The 13,437-nt window shown below is 37.4% G+C and overlaps 1 pseudogene; it reads left to right on the plus strand.

Moving 5' to 3' along the window:
- Nucleotides 1–6,357: 6,357 nt before the first annotated feature.
- Nucleotides 6,358–13,386, plus strand: LOC113085854 (ornithine decarboxylase antizyme 2-like; annotated as a pseudogene).
- The last annotated feature ends 51 nt before the right edge of the window (nt 13,387–13,437 follow it).

A 13,437-nucleotide genomic window follows, 5' to 3' on the forward strand; every position in this document is an offset into this window, starting at 1 on the left:
AGAAAAGCAGGGTAGTAACAACATGCTCATTAAGTGCTCAACGATGTTTTAGTGTCAGAATGTCACACTTCAGTCCCTGTTTACTGGAAGTTCTGCTTAACAGCACAGTGTTCAGTGTCTAAAACCACAAAACAAGAGCCCTTTCAGTATGAGGGAATTCCTGCAGTGATGGAGCCAGAAGATTATGTCTTCCCTATACGGTTTTAGAAAAGTCATTCTCAATTTTAGTTTTTAGTTAATGTTAATTTTTTAAAGATAACTTCAATTATTCTTTATATATATATATATATATATATATATATATAAATATGTATTATATAATTATTTAACTTGTACGCCAAAAAAAAAAAAACTCAGATCATTTGTTTTCTATAAATATTATTCACAATGACACTTTTAACTCTAATGACACATTAAACCAATGAAATAATAATAATTATTGCTATATTAGTAGTAGTTGTAATAAATCAATGTTTATTTCTACATTCTGGGAAAATCAGGATGTAGATCTGAACAGACTCTTCTTATTTTCTTTAGTTTTTTTTTTTGTTACATTCAATCAATGAAAATAAAACATTCATAAAATGCAAAGCAAAATAGCATAACCTTTTAATTTAACTTAATAAATGGCAGAGTTACAAATTGATGCCTTTTAGAGTTTCTTGATTATATGAAAACTTTATCACTATTAAAAATTCAAGCAACATGTTTGTCACACACAAAAAAATAAATCTCATGGCAATTTGATTCATAAGAAATTGACACCTCATAAAATAGTTAAGTTTTCCTGTAATATTTGGTTGATTTGTTAACATATTTTGAGATTAACCTAGAAGTTACATTTATATTTGCTACACAAATCACCAAAAATGCCATAAGAATGATGATGCATGCTATTAAGATTGCACACTATACAAATTACACTGATCCACTCGATAGACACGCATAAACTAGCCCAGACCAGCACTAAAACTCATTCCTGGTCAAAGCTGGTGTTTTAACAAAGTGAACAAAAATGCTTAATGTGAGAGAAGTGGTGATCAGAAGTGGTTGACCATAGCTTTCTGTTTGATGAAAGAGTGAATTTAATGTCACCAGCAATTGTGTAAGACAGGAACAGTGTGTATTCATAATTATTCATGGATTCATTGCACAAGCAGCTGAACTGGTCACGTTCTAGCTTCCTACCAAGAGCCATTTCAACAAACAACACCCTTAAACAAACTGGTTCATTTCCAGCCCGGAGCCCTTTGAAGTTACAAACACACTCACTGTCACACACTCATGAATTTATATGCATTATCCTATAACCAGTTTTAAATTTAGTTTGGAAGGAAACTGTAAATACATTCAAAAAGAAGAAGAGAGGTCACCGTGGGAACGTAACCAGCGGAAACGTAAACAGAATTATGGGAAACCGAACTTTCTTCTCTCAGTGGGTTTCTGGGTCCAGAGAAAGGGCAGTCACTGCGCTGCAGTCCCACACCCTGTGTGTGTTTGTTCAGACTCATACATTGTTTCTCCACTTCCTCAGTTGTTCCTTTACTGCACTTCTGATGCTTTTGCTGGAAGTGAGTCTCTGCTGAAGGCCCAGGCTGGTGCGCTGAGCCCATTCCCATGACCCGCTGCCCTTCCTACTTACACACTCATGCAGATCACTAAAAGATTGACCTTTTTTTTCTCCAAGCGTGGCGTGCAAAAATAGACTCAGATGGGAACATTGAAAAGTCATGGATCTCAGGACAGAAATGAAGAATGCAATTCTCTAATAAGCATAATTTTTTTTGAACATTTACCTCCCTGGAATTTAAAATCTTGTGTCTAGATGACACGACATAACACCTGTCATCTTAATTTAATGATCTAAACTCTTGGAATAACAGTATGTATGATGGATGTATGGACAGTAAGAGGAAGTGACATGCGTGTGTGATCAGCTGTCCTGTGAGGAACGCCACAATGGAAGCTCAAAGCCATTACAAAAAGTATACCTGTCAATTAGCTTAATGCTGTACACCACAAAACCCTTGATGCGACACAGAACCTCTGTTCAGTGCCAGACACAAGCCAGCATCCCTAACCATCCATCAGGGGTCAGGGGTCATAAAGTGAACAGAATGTATTTTATTGATGTGTGTTTTAACATGGGTTAGCAACTGATATGACTCTGTCTACGTCAGTCAGGACAGAACATACCCAGGTGAGCACGCATGAGGAATAGCCTGAACTCAGCATTGCTGCTGAAAGTTCATTCGGTTGGATAATTTCACGGTCGCTTAGCAGCCTGTCCCCGAGTGACAGAGCTTCACAGCTGAGGTCAGGAGCGAGACGGGGCACTTTCTGTGTAGCCTGTATATTATTAGGTGCTATATGTCCTTTTTTTGACTGTAATAAAGCATAAAAATATCATAATACTTAGGAAACATGGTAAGTGTTTGCATGCTTACACTGTAAAAAAACGGCAGCTGTTGTTGCCAGAATTATTAAATTAAAATAGGGTAACAACGTTTTAGGTTTTATTGCAAAATTTACAGTTTAATACCATAATTTAACTGATATAATGTTATAACAACTTAATCTGTTTTGTAACTTTGTAATACACTGATAACCACCCAAAGCAGGTGATGATTAGAAAGTCACGTGATGAAACAAAGTCCATCACAAGCAGCTTTTAAATAATAAGATACATAGAAGGTGCACGGTGTCATTCACACTAACACCATCATGATGAGACTCATTAAACTGAAATATGCAATAAACATTAACTTAACAACATTTTATGTAACCTACAACCGTAATAAACATAACAGATAAGAGAAAAATAAGAAGAAACATCGTTATTTCAAAGAAAAAACATCAAATTCAAACAAAATTTGAAATGCAACGCAGAGAATTCTGGGAAAGTCAGTTTAGGTTTTTTCCCTGTAAATTTTACAGAAAATTGCTGTTTGTACTGTAGCATTTTCAAAAAAAAATTACCGTTAAAAAAACAGTCATTTTTTACAGTGTAGGAAACAAGTGTTTGCATGCTTAGGAAACATTGTAAGTTTTCTCTGAAATGCAATGCTATTCGCTTGTTAAGTCTGACGTCACGTAGCAGCGCTTCCGTGTCCAAACGCTCTATCAGTTACCATGAGAAAACAACAAAAGGTGCTAATATAAACTCACAATGTGATAGAATATTAGCGAAAAAGTTATAATCTTAACCTTTAACTCCATACCGAAGTCCCAGATAGCCAGACAATGAAAATATAAATATAAAAAAAATATTTAAAAATTATTTGTGTTTGGGACGCTGTGAGCACGGAGACTGTAGTGTAAACCGTAAGTTTGAAAGCGTTTAGCTTAAATGATTAATATGAATAAACAGTGCTCATAAACGGCTGCTGAGGTCGTATTCTCAAGTGAAGTGAGTTGAGGCTTGGACCCGGAAACAGCGCTTCTTACGTCATCACTTAACAACCGAATAGCCAGTTATTCTGCTTTGAAATGCGTGTTCCATTTAGAAATGTCTGTTTTTGTTTTGGTCTGTGTGATTCTACCCACTGCCAATTTATCCAATAGTATTTTGACCCCCGGGTTGCCAGTTAGCAGAAAAGAGAGCGTATCGCAGACATGGAAGCCAGCAAAAGAACTGGACCAGATATCACAGATACTACCCGACCTTAAAAGCCTCGCCATCCAACTAAAAATCTATTTTTTTCCAGAGAAATATTAAAACTTGGATAAATCAACTCATTAACTTACAGTGTAGGGCTCATCACATTACACTATCAATTGCACTCATTCCTCTTACAATCTGGCAACCCTCTCTAATATTTTGAATTTGGACTGCAGTACCCAGTCTACTACATACCACACCTTTAATGCATGCAAATGGATGTACATTTTTGCATTATTGAGACACTGTTTTCCAAATGAATGTTGTTCAGTGCTTTGACGCAATGTATTTTGTTTAAAGCGCTATATAAATAAAGGTGATTGATTGATTGATTGATGTAAAATGTTTTAGTACACAGTTATAGACACATAGTCATCAGATGTTTGTTCATAACATGTTTCGAAACATTTTGGCTAGGGAATTCTGCAGGGTTGCAAGGGCATTGCTAGGTTGTTCTGGGTAGCTGCTATGGAAATGGGTGGTGGGTTCTAGGCTTTTTCTAGAGCATTACTAGGGAATTCTAGGTGGTTGCTAGGATATTGCTAGGGTTTCTGCGTACTTTCTAGAGCATTCTGGGTGGTTATATGGTGTAAGGCAGTTACTAGGGCATTACTAGGAAATGTTTGCTGTTACTAGGGTATTCCGGGTGGTCGTTAGGAAATTCTTGGCTGCTAGGATGTGACTGATAACTACGATATGTTGCGTGCTTGTCATAGGGAATTAATATGGAATTTGGGGTGGTTGCTCTGGTATTCTGGGTGGTGATTGGGGGTTATGTGTGGTTATGAAGCTCTGACTATTTTCTAGGGAATTCTGGCTGGTTGCGAAGGTATTCTGGGTGGTTGTTAGGGAATTCCGGAATGTGGATGTTGTGGTAGTCCTGAATCTTGTGATTACTTATTGATTTACTGCTCTAACAATCTTTGCCTTTATCAAATATTAAATTTTGGAAAATTATTGTTGTTATTCATCTGTCAGCAGCCGGTAGGGTGAATCATTTCAGAACATCATGGAAGAGGAAATATATTTTTGTTGTTTGTTTAGCCCTGGGGGGTTCAGAATACCTCAGTTTGAGAGAAACCACACAGAGGGATGTGTCACAGACACTGGCGAGATCTCACGTGATTTACTATATGTTCAGGTCGTCCAACTTGTTTATCAGTTTCAGGTACCGCCAAATCAGGTGGTTGCTAATGTAATCAAATCACCAAAAAGAACAAATGAGCTATATGAAATCCAATACTGAACCAAAAATAAGCAGATATCAAGTGTTGCTTGCTAAACTTTCTTCTTTCAGATGAATGCAATTGGAGTTATATTAAAAAAATGTCCTGGCTTTGCCAAGCTTTATAATGGCAATATGGAGTAAAATATGGATTTAAATATGGACATTTTTCGAACACAAACACATTGCTTCAGAATTCCTATATTAACCCACGGAGCCATGTGGAGCACTTTTTATGATGGATGGACGCATTTTTTGGGCTTCAAAATCTTGACAACCATTCATTTCCATTACAAAGCCTGGACATTTTTTATGCATTTAGCAGACGCTTTTATCCAAAGCAACTTACAGTACATTCAGGCTAACATTTTAACCTCCCTGGGAATTGAAACCACAACCTTTTGCACTACTAATGCAATTCTCTACCACCATTTGTCTGAAAAAACTAAGTCATATACACCTAGAATGGCTTGAGAATGAGTTAATCATGAGGTAATTTTCATTTTTGGGTGAAGTATCCCTTTAAAGAAGGCCACAGCCCAGGTTAAGTTCCCCTTCCGCAGCGGTTCTTAACTAGTTTACTAAAACCCAGCTAATGCAAACAATAAATTCTAATGCATAGTTAGGATAAGATGATCTAGATCCTTGAGCAAAAACAGCTGAAAACCCCTTCCCTACACTGTTGATTTTCCATTACTACTGAAAATTCAAACCCAGTGCCTTGCAGAGTTAAACCCTGTAAGATATTGACTTGTGTTGTGGGTTCTCTCTGGAGGTCACTCACTGAGACTGATCTTCACCCACCGCTGTGTAACGATCACATTACCTGGTGTCCAGTTCCTAATCCTTTAATCTCTTGGCCCTCGGTTGTTTCCATTATCAGCTCTTACATAAGTCCTGCTCCAAAAGTCCTGTAGAGGTCTTAAAAAATAAACAATAAAGGGGTACAATAAAACAAATATTTTCAGAAGATTCATCAGTTTCGTTTAATTTCTAAGGATAATTTCATAAGATTTGACATGATAGTTGAGAAGAACGTGACTTCTCTGTTGATTTAAGCACTTTTATTCTTAATTTTACATTTATTGGTTAATTAGGTGATTTAGAATCTCTGTGTTGGAATTTTTTAAGCTGAAAACGTCATTTCACAGAAACCTTCAGTCAACATTATGCTTCTGAATATGCCTTAAATTCCATTTGAAATACTATATATTTTGGAATAACACATTACAAATTCACTATACTGATACTGATATATAAAGATACAATAAAAGCAGATTTACTATCACTTCCCTATTATGGGTGTCGTGTCTCCCATGATTCTCCGCGCTGCACGCCGATGAATATTAATAAAGCTGCGTATCGGTTGACAATGCCCGCCTATTGGCAGACGTTGCGTAGGCTCATTAATATTCAGCAGTAGTTCCTCAACGTCACCGCGCAGTCAGTACTCGGTGTCAAAGCACGGAGGCTTATCGCAGAACGCGTCAGTGAGAATTTTTATATATATGGTGCATTTCTCCGTGGACTTTCTGCACAGCATTCACTTTTTGTGTTATCAGAGTACAACGGTCTACGAAGAAAACATGTGCAACACAGAGGAGAGGTGAGAATAACACGATCATATTTTATAAATATAGTCGTGCAAGATTTTTTTCAGCTGATATGATTAATTTACATATCTGTTTAGTCTTTTAACATTCTATTAACATATTTAAATATATTGAAAATATATTAAAATACTTAAAATGGATTAAATAAATCAAAATATCTATACAGAATGATTTTTTTATATTATTTTCAATATTTACTTATATTTTATAAAATACATAAAATATTTGAATATATTCAGACGTTCTATAATATATTTTCTTTCCCCTTAAATAATTATATGATTATATTTTCGATAATATTTCAAATTGAAATCAATTTTATATTTTGTTCGGATATAGCGATGTCATGTATGTAAATTATGAATGGGTTGGATTTATTGCGATGTTCTAAAGGATCAGACTCACAGACTGTTATCAAAGCGGATTCAATGTCGAGCAAACAGACGAGTGTCTGAGAGAGAGAACCGATGCTATAAATATTTCACCCAAAACCCCATTAACTCAATTAGGATTTATGAGCCTGTAACAGGACCAAATCACTTCGTTTTTCAGAAACGATCTAATTTCCTCGTTTGCAATTTTCTAATCTGGATTGAGACTGGAAAACCCCAGCACAGATCACCTGCAAGCATCATGTTATGAAACTTTTCTGTAACAAGATTAGCACAAGTGCAGGTGAGAGCTGATAAACCACATTTAACCTGGGATTTAATGTATTCTGAGCAAAGAATACAAGGACAGAACATTAGATAAACATTAAGGTATAGTTCCTAGAGCGTTCTATTGTTCAGTTAACATCTCTGCAGGTGCCCTGTTTATAGACCCATTCAAAATTCAAACCTCATTTAATTTTGTTCTCCTTTTTTCATTTTATTTTCGTTTTACTTGGAATCCATCGAGATCGGCAACTCTCAAAAGACAAACACTTATCTGAAGAATGCAGCAGCACTAAATCTCTGACAAAACAGAAACATGTCAAACTTGTTTTCAAAGGTAGCCATTTGCTTGAGGCTTTGTAATCTGAAAAACACAATCCTGGCATATTTGTCCTGGTCAGTGTTTGGTCTAAACCACATTCACTGTAGGTGATTATGACAAAAACCTCTAATACCCTTGAAATTGTAATTGGCATTATTAATTACAATTATCACAATTTACACTGAATGATGTTCCATTGTTTAATGCAACTGCATGCCGTATTTATATGAAAATAAATAAGCTGAAAGCACTATAACTGAACATTTTTCGCGCTTTTCTATAAGAATAAGCCTCAAATGTCAACTGTACATCAGATTGGTTTCTTGAATGGTATACTGAAACTAAAATTAAAATAATGGGGGAAACCCTTTAGAAAACGCTTATTAAGCATGCAGAATAACATAAATGAACTATATTAACTTCCACTTTGAACGTTAATTGTGGCATCCGTAATTGTAATCGTAATCATATTTTCGATTAATTGTGCAGCCCTAATTCACTATGAGTTGAAGGTTGGACTTCCCCCTTCGTGTCCCTCTGTAGCCAAATTATAACTGTTCCTGGAAGACTCGCAGTATCCTGTTTTGGTTCTGACTGTTTCCTGGCCCTTCTCCAAACACTCACCACCAGAGCCAGTAATTACTACACTAAAGATTAACCTGAATCCCAGGCTTTAAACGGATCCAAATTAACACCCTGTGCTGGTCCTGGAGGTCAGCAGGAGTCAGGAATGATCTTTATTGATACTGGATCGTTTAAGAGATAGATTATTCCTATTTTATATCACTATTGTTCATAATTGGCAACCCATGTACACTCTTAAAAACAAATGCATTCTGCAGTGATGCTGTAGAAGAAACATTTTGGGTTCCGAAAGAACCTTTCAGTGAAAAGTTCTTAAAATAACAGATTATTATCTTTTTTTTTTTTTTTTTTTTGGTGTGAAGAACATTTTGATAACATAAAGAAATTTTGACCAGCTTTAATGGTTTCATGTTTTTTTGGAAAGCTTTCATGGATGTTAAAGGTGGAACCGGTCATCGTGCCCTCATTGTGCACCAGGCATGAATGCTAATTATTTTCCAAGTGTTAAGTTTCACAATTTTTACGAAAGACCCACAGTTTTCATTTCTTTTTTTTTTAAAGTAGGCCTGAATCTGTTTTGATCCAGAGCATATACAGTCAGAGACTGTAGTGGGGGAAAGGGGTGCTTGAATGTCAGAGGGTGAAAGCATCGGCTTTCAAAACAAGCTGACATTTCACTCGCAGATGCCCACTGCTTCTATATAGAGACCAGGAGAATCAAGACAATCAAGAACATCTCAAGAGTGCATTGAAATATCTCTCATAATAATTCTTTGCCCTTGAATAAAAATAGTCTGTATCGTAACCAAAAATGCAATTCAGCATCCTTGGTAACAGTGCCACCTGTTTTCATGTGGTCACTATCCAGATTTTGTCACCTGGGTTACATATTCAGTTGCCAGGGCGTAGAAACCACAGCACACCCCTCCTTTCATTTGCTTGCTGGGTAATCAGGCTCATGAGACGTGAAAAAACACTCTAGCTTTGAACAGCCATTACTTTTGTGCCAGCGTGCTGTAACCATGTCAGCTGATAATGCCATAAAATATGAATGCTCTGTTTCCTGATCAGCATATTGCCAATAGGTGATCATGAGATATCATATTCCTTCGTTTCGTTTGTTGTAAACAGGGCTGTTTTGAAAAGTAAGACTGCTTTCAATCACAACAAGACATTTTTGCTGACAGTTTGCGGCCTGGCTTCAGATTAGAAGTCAGATCCAAAGATCTCCCAACATGACACGGGGACGTAAATGTCTGTTATTTCCATCTTTAAAAGCCAGTGCTGTAACTCAAGCCCTCTGGGATGTGAAATGTTCTCAGCCAAGCTGCTATATACAGACTTGTTTTCACATCATGTGCTTGTTTGTGAGCTGCGCAAACTGCTTCGCTTCTGTCTAGTGGAAAGCGAAACATCTGTCTCCAAGAACCCAAATATATCTGCTTACAGATAGTGTAAAGCTGACATCAGGTCAGTTCATGCTTGGGCTCTGTGACCTGATGTAGTTTGTGCAAAAGCAGTAGGCTACTTGTTTTCCAAGTCTTAGATGCTGACCTCCTAAAACTCCATAAATAGTTATTGCTTAGCTTTTTCAAGCCGACATCAAAGTCTCAAGTGCTGCCATTGTCTGTAATCAGAGAACCGAGTGTTAATGTGAAAACACTGCTGCAGAAAATATTACAAGGTGACACAGTGTCTGATAAGGCATAAGATCAGATATAGATAGAGCAAGCCCATAAAAGTGCCAACGTTTCAGTGGAGCATACAGTCAGACTGTTGTTATGCTGTTAGCAGGATGGCTATTTGTTATCAGCTGGCACCCTCAGGCTTGTGCCAAGCTGCGTCATGCACTTGACTCATGATGCAGAGAGAAGGTAGCTTTTAGAAGCACATGCCAATTTTTGTTAATGAGCTAAGGGATAATCTAACACAGCTATGAAATGATCCGTCTCTGTCTGTCTTGTAGTTGTGCTGTGCTGGGCTCGAGGCAGCAGGCTCCAGGGCCTCTGTGGTGCTCCTGATGCCCCTCTCCCACTGACGAAGATCCCGGGTGGGCGAGGGACAGGCAGGGATCTCCCTCATAGTGTACTGCACAAGGTAAGAATAAACATGTTTTTGTACAAACTTCACATTTGAACATAAAAAAATGTAGATATATTTAAAAGTTCATTTTTGCATTGCTCACCAAAAACCATAGAGCGGTAGGCTTAGTTCAACCAAACAAAATTTACTAAAAATATATTTAACCTCAGGCCATCCAAGATGTAGGTGAGTTTGTTTCTTCATCAGATTTGGAGAAATGTAAAATTGCATCACTCGCTCCCTAATGGATCCTCTGCAGTGAATGGGTGCCGTCAGAATGAGAGTCAAAAAACATCACAATAATCCACAAGTAATCTAAACATTTCACTTCACAAGATGTAAACTGATGGACTGGAGTGGTGTGGATTACTTGTGGATTACCTTGATGTTTTTATCAGCTGTTTGGACTCTCATTCTGACGGCACCCATTCACTGCAGAGGATCCATTGGGGAGCAAGTGATGCAATGCTACATTTCCCCAAATCTGATCGATTAGTGAAGTAAGTATGTGATGTGAAGTAATACACTTAAGATGTAGACCTAGTAATGAATTACACTCACAATATTTACTACATTTTTGACAACAATATCTCAGTATTTTCGAATATCAGATATATTAGTTAATCAATACTTTACAGTACACAAAATGTGATGCAGCCCATCTCCGTTTACTACTTTACTACCGAAGCATGACCTAAATAAACACCCTAAACAGTAAATGAATACTTAGGTCAGTAAGACACTGGAGCAGCAAGCCATGCCATTTCCAAAAAACATACACAGACAACCAGCCCAAGGGAGGAGATGGGTGCGACGAGATCTCTAGAGCTTGTTATTTGTCACGTAGCTCTGTGCCATATTTACAGCTAGAGTTTCCATCTGTTCTACATATGTACGGTGTTGGCACTTACGACTCGAGCTCAGCATACAGCTGACCACGTGTGAGAGACTATAGATGTCAGCACTGTCTGTGTGCAGACATGCGACCGTCTCAAAAACGTTAAGAGGTTTTGCATCACTCACAACTGTGCAACGAGATATTATGCAAGTGACTAAGTGACTGTTGGTTGCTTTTGAGCTCATTTATATCAATTGATTGTGTTTAAATATGCCACTCTGATAATATTTAGAGAAAATCAATTGAAAAAGTATAGGATAACACTGCGTTCATTACCAAAAATACTCCAAAAATACTCCAGTGCTTCACAATATCATAATTGAATCGATTTGTAGAGAGTAACTCTTTAAGCATTTTTATCTCTCTTGCATAGTTTGATTTCATTGCGAACTGCAAAAGTCTACATTTATTTAGATGACCTGTTTCTACATTTAACTGCTGGAAATGTTATGTGCACCGTAAAAAATAATGCTATTTTTATATTTATAGGATCAAACATAGATGCTTTATGTTGAGAAAAGACCGTATGATAATTACGCAACCCAAATGCGTCGATTGTGTTTTATTTTTTTTATTTTTGGAGAAACGATAAAGATACAGTTGATATTTAAACGAAACGTAACAGATCTCCTTTAGGTCCCTTGACTCTTAACTTGACTCCTATTAACATTCTGACAACAAGCTTGTGAGTAAACACTACATATGTGTCCTGCAGGACGAAAAGTTGACGGTGACTCAGACGGGGTCAGTAAACGGAGCGCCCCCTGTCCTGCACTTCCAGTACCAGTTGAGTGAGCGACGGTTCTCCTGCTGGGACACAGTTCTGTCGGACGACGCGCTCTACCTGGAAATCCCCACCGGAGCTCTTCACAATGGCAGCAGAGAAGGGTACGTTGGGTTAATAATCTGTCATTGTGCTGCTCTATATTGAAGATGAAAGCAGAACCATATCTGTCTGTCTCTACATGGTTCAGTTTTAGGGCACAGTAGAAATATGTGCGCTCTGACTAAAGTTGTTCTGGCTTCTACATCTGCATTATTACATAAGGTAGACATTACGTAAAAGCAGCACTGCGTCACCATCTCTGTCTCTCTCATTGTGCTGCAGTTTAACCAGGCTGCTGGAGTTTGCAGAGGAGCAGTTGAAAGTCAGCTATGTGTTCCTGTGGCTTCAAAAAAACAGAGACGATCGATGTAAGAAATGTTTAAAAACACGTTGAAGAAGTATTTTGACAAAAAATATGAAAATTCTGTAATCATTGACTCACCCTCATGTTGTACCAAACTGATATAACTTATGGCCTGTTCAAACCAAAGAATGATAACTATAAAGATGACTATAACTATTTTACCATCCATACCACCACACAATAACCTTCTGTCTATTAAAAGCGTTAGATCATTAAAGTTATCGTCTTGGTGTCAACAGGGATTTCATTTTTTTGTGCAACACAACCAAAGATATTTTGCAGTTTTTTCCCCTATAATGGAAACAATGCAGCTTTATAATGCTTTTTGTAATTTTTGGAGCTTGGACAGCCTTATGATTGTGCAAAAAAAAAAAAAAAAAGGGTTTCAAAGTAGCTTCACAGCAATAAACAGGAAATAACAATGCAACGAAGTTCAACTAAAATATGAGTCTAATTTAAATTGTGCTGTAATGCAGCTCTAAAAAAAATCACAATAGTGACATTATTTGGCTCAAGTCAGTTCAGTTCAATAACCATGTAAGGGTTCATCATTTATAAAACCAGTTAAATTCAGACAAGTGGCAAGGAACCCAAACTCCATCATTGAGAGGATTGATTGAACGGATTGAAATTCCTTCTAAATGCATACATTTTCACGTGAGGGAGAGTAAATGATAATAGAACTTTCATTTGGGTTATAAATTTTTTTTAAACTGGATAATGAATCTTATACCATTCAGTAAATGAGGAACTGTCTTTCTTTCCACTTGTGCAGTGTCCATCATGAAGACCTTCCACTACATGGGTTTTGAAGTGGTAAAACCGGGTCACCCGCTGGTGCCGGCCCGGCCTGATCTTCTCTTTATGGTCTATTCCATGGACAGCAGCAGTTCTGATGAAGAGTGACCATCAAACTCTCAATCACACTTACTACTATTATACTTCTGCATCAGGGACTTTTAAGAAAGGGGGAGGGGTGAAGCTGGGCAGACTAACACTCTGATTGGTTCAGTTTCCATTATTATCCCAATCGGTTCTGATTGGCCGTTCCATCAGCAGGAGGTGGGTTGGTGCTAAAGCAGAAATCCAGCATACCCTCTCTGTTAATTCACACCATATATCAAACTTTTGTGTACACTATGTATGGAACATTTAGAACAGGATACAGATGGCAGACATGGTAGAGATACTTTTTACAGAAGGGA

The sequence above is a fragment of the Carassius auratus genome, unplaced genomic scaffold (genome assembly GCF_003368295.1).
Source record: "Carassius auratus strain Wakin unplaced genomic scaffold, ASM336829v1 scaf_tig00042450, whole genome shotgun sequence".
Lineage (NCBI taxonomy): Eukaryota > Metazoa > Chordata > Actinopteri > Cypriniformes > Cyprinidae > Carassius > Carassius auratus.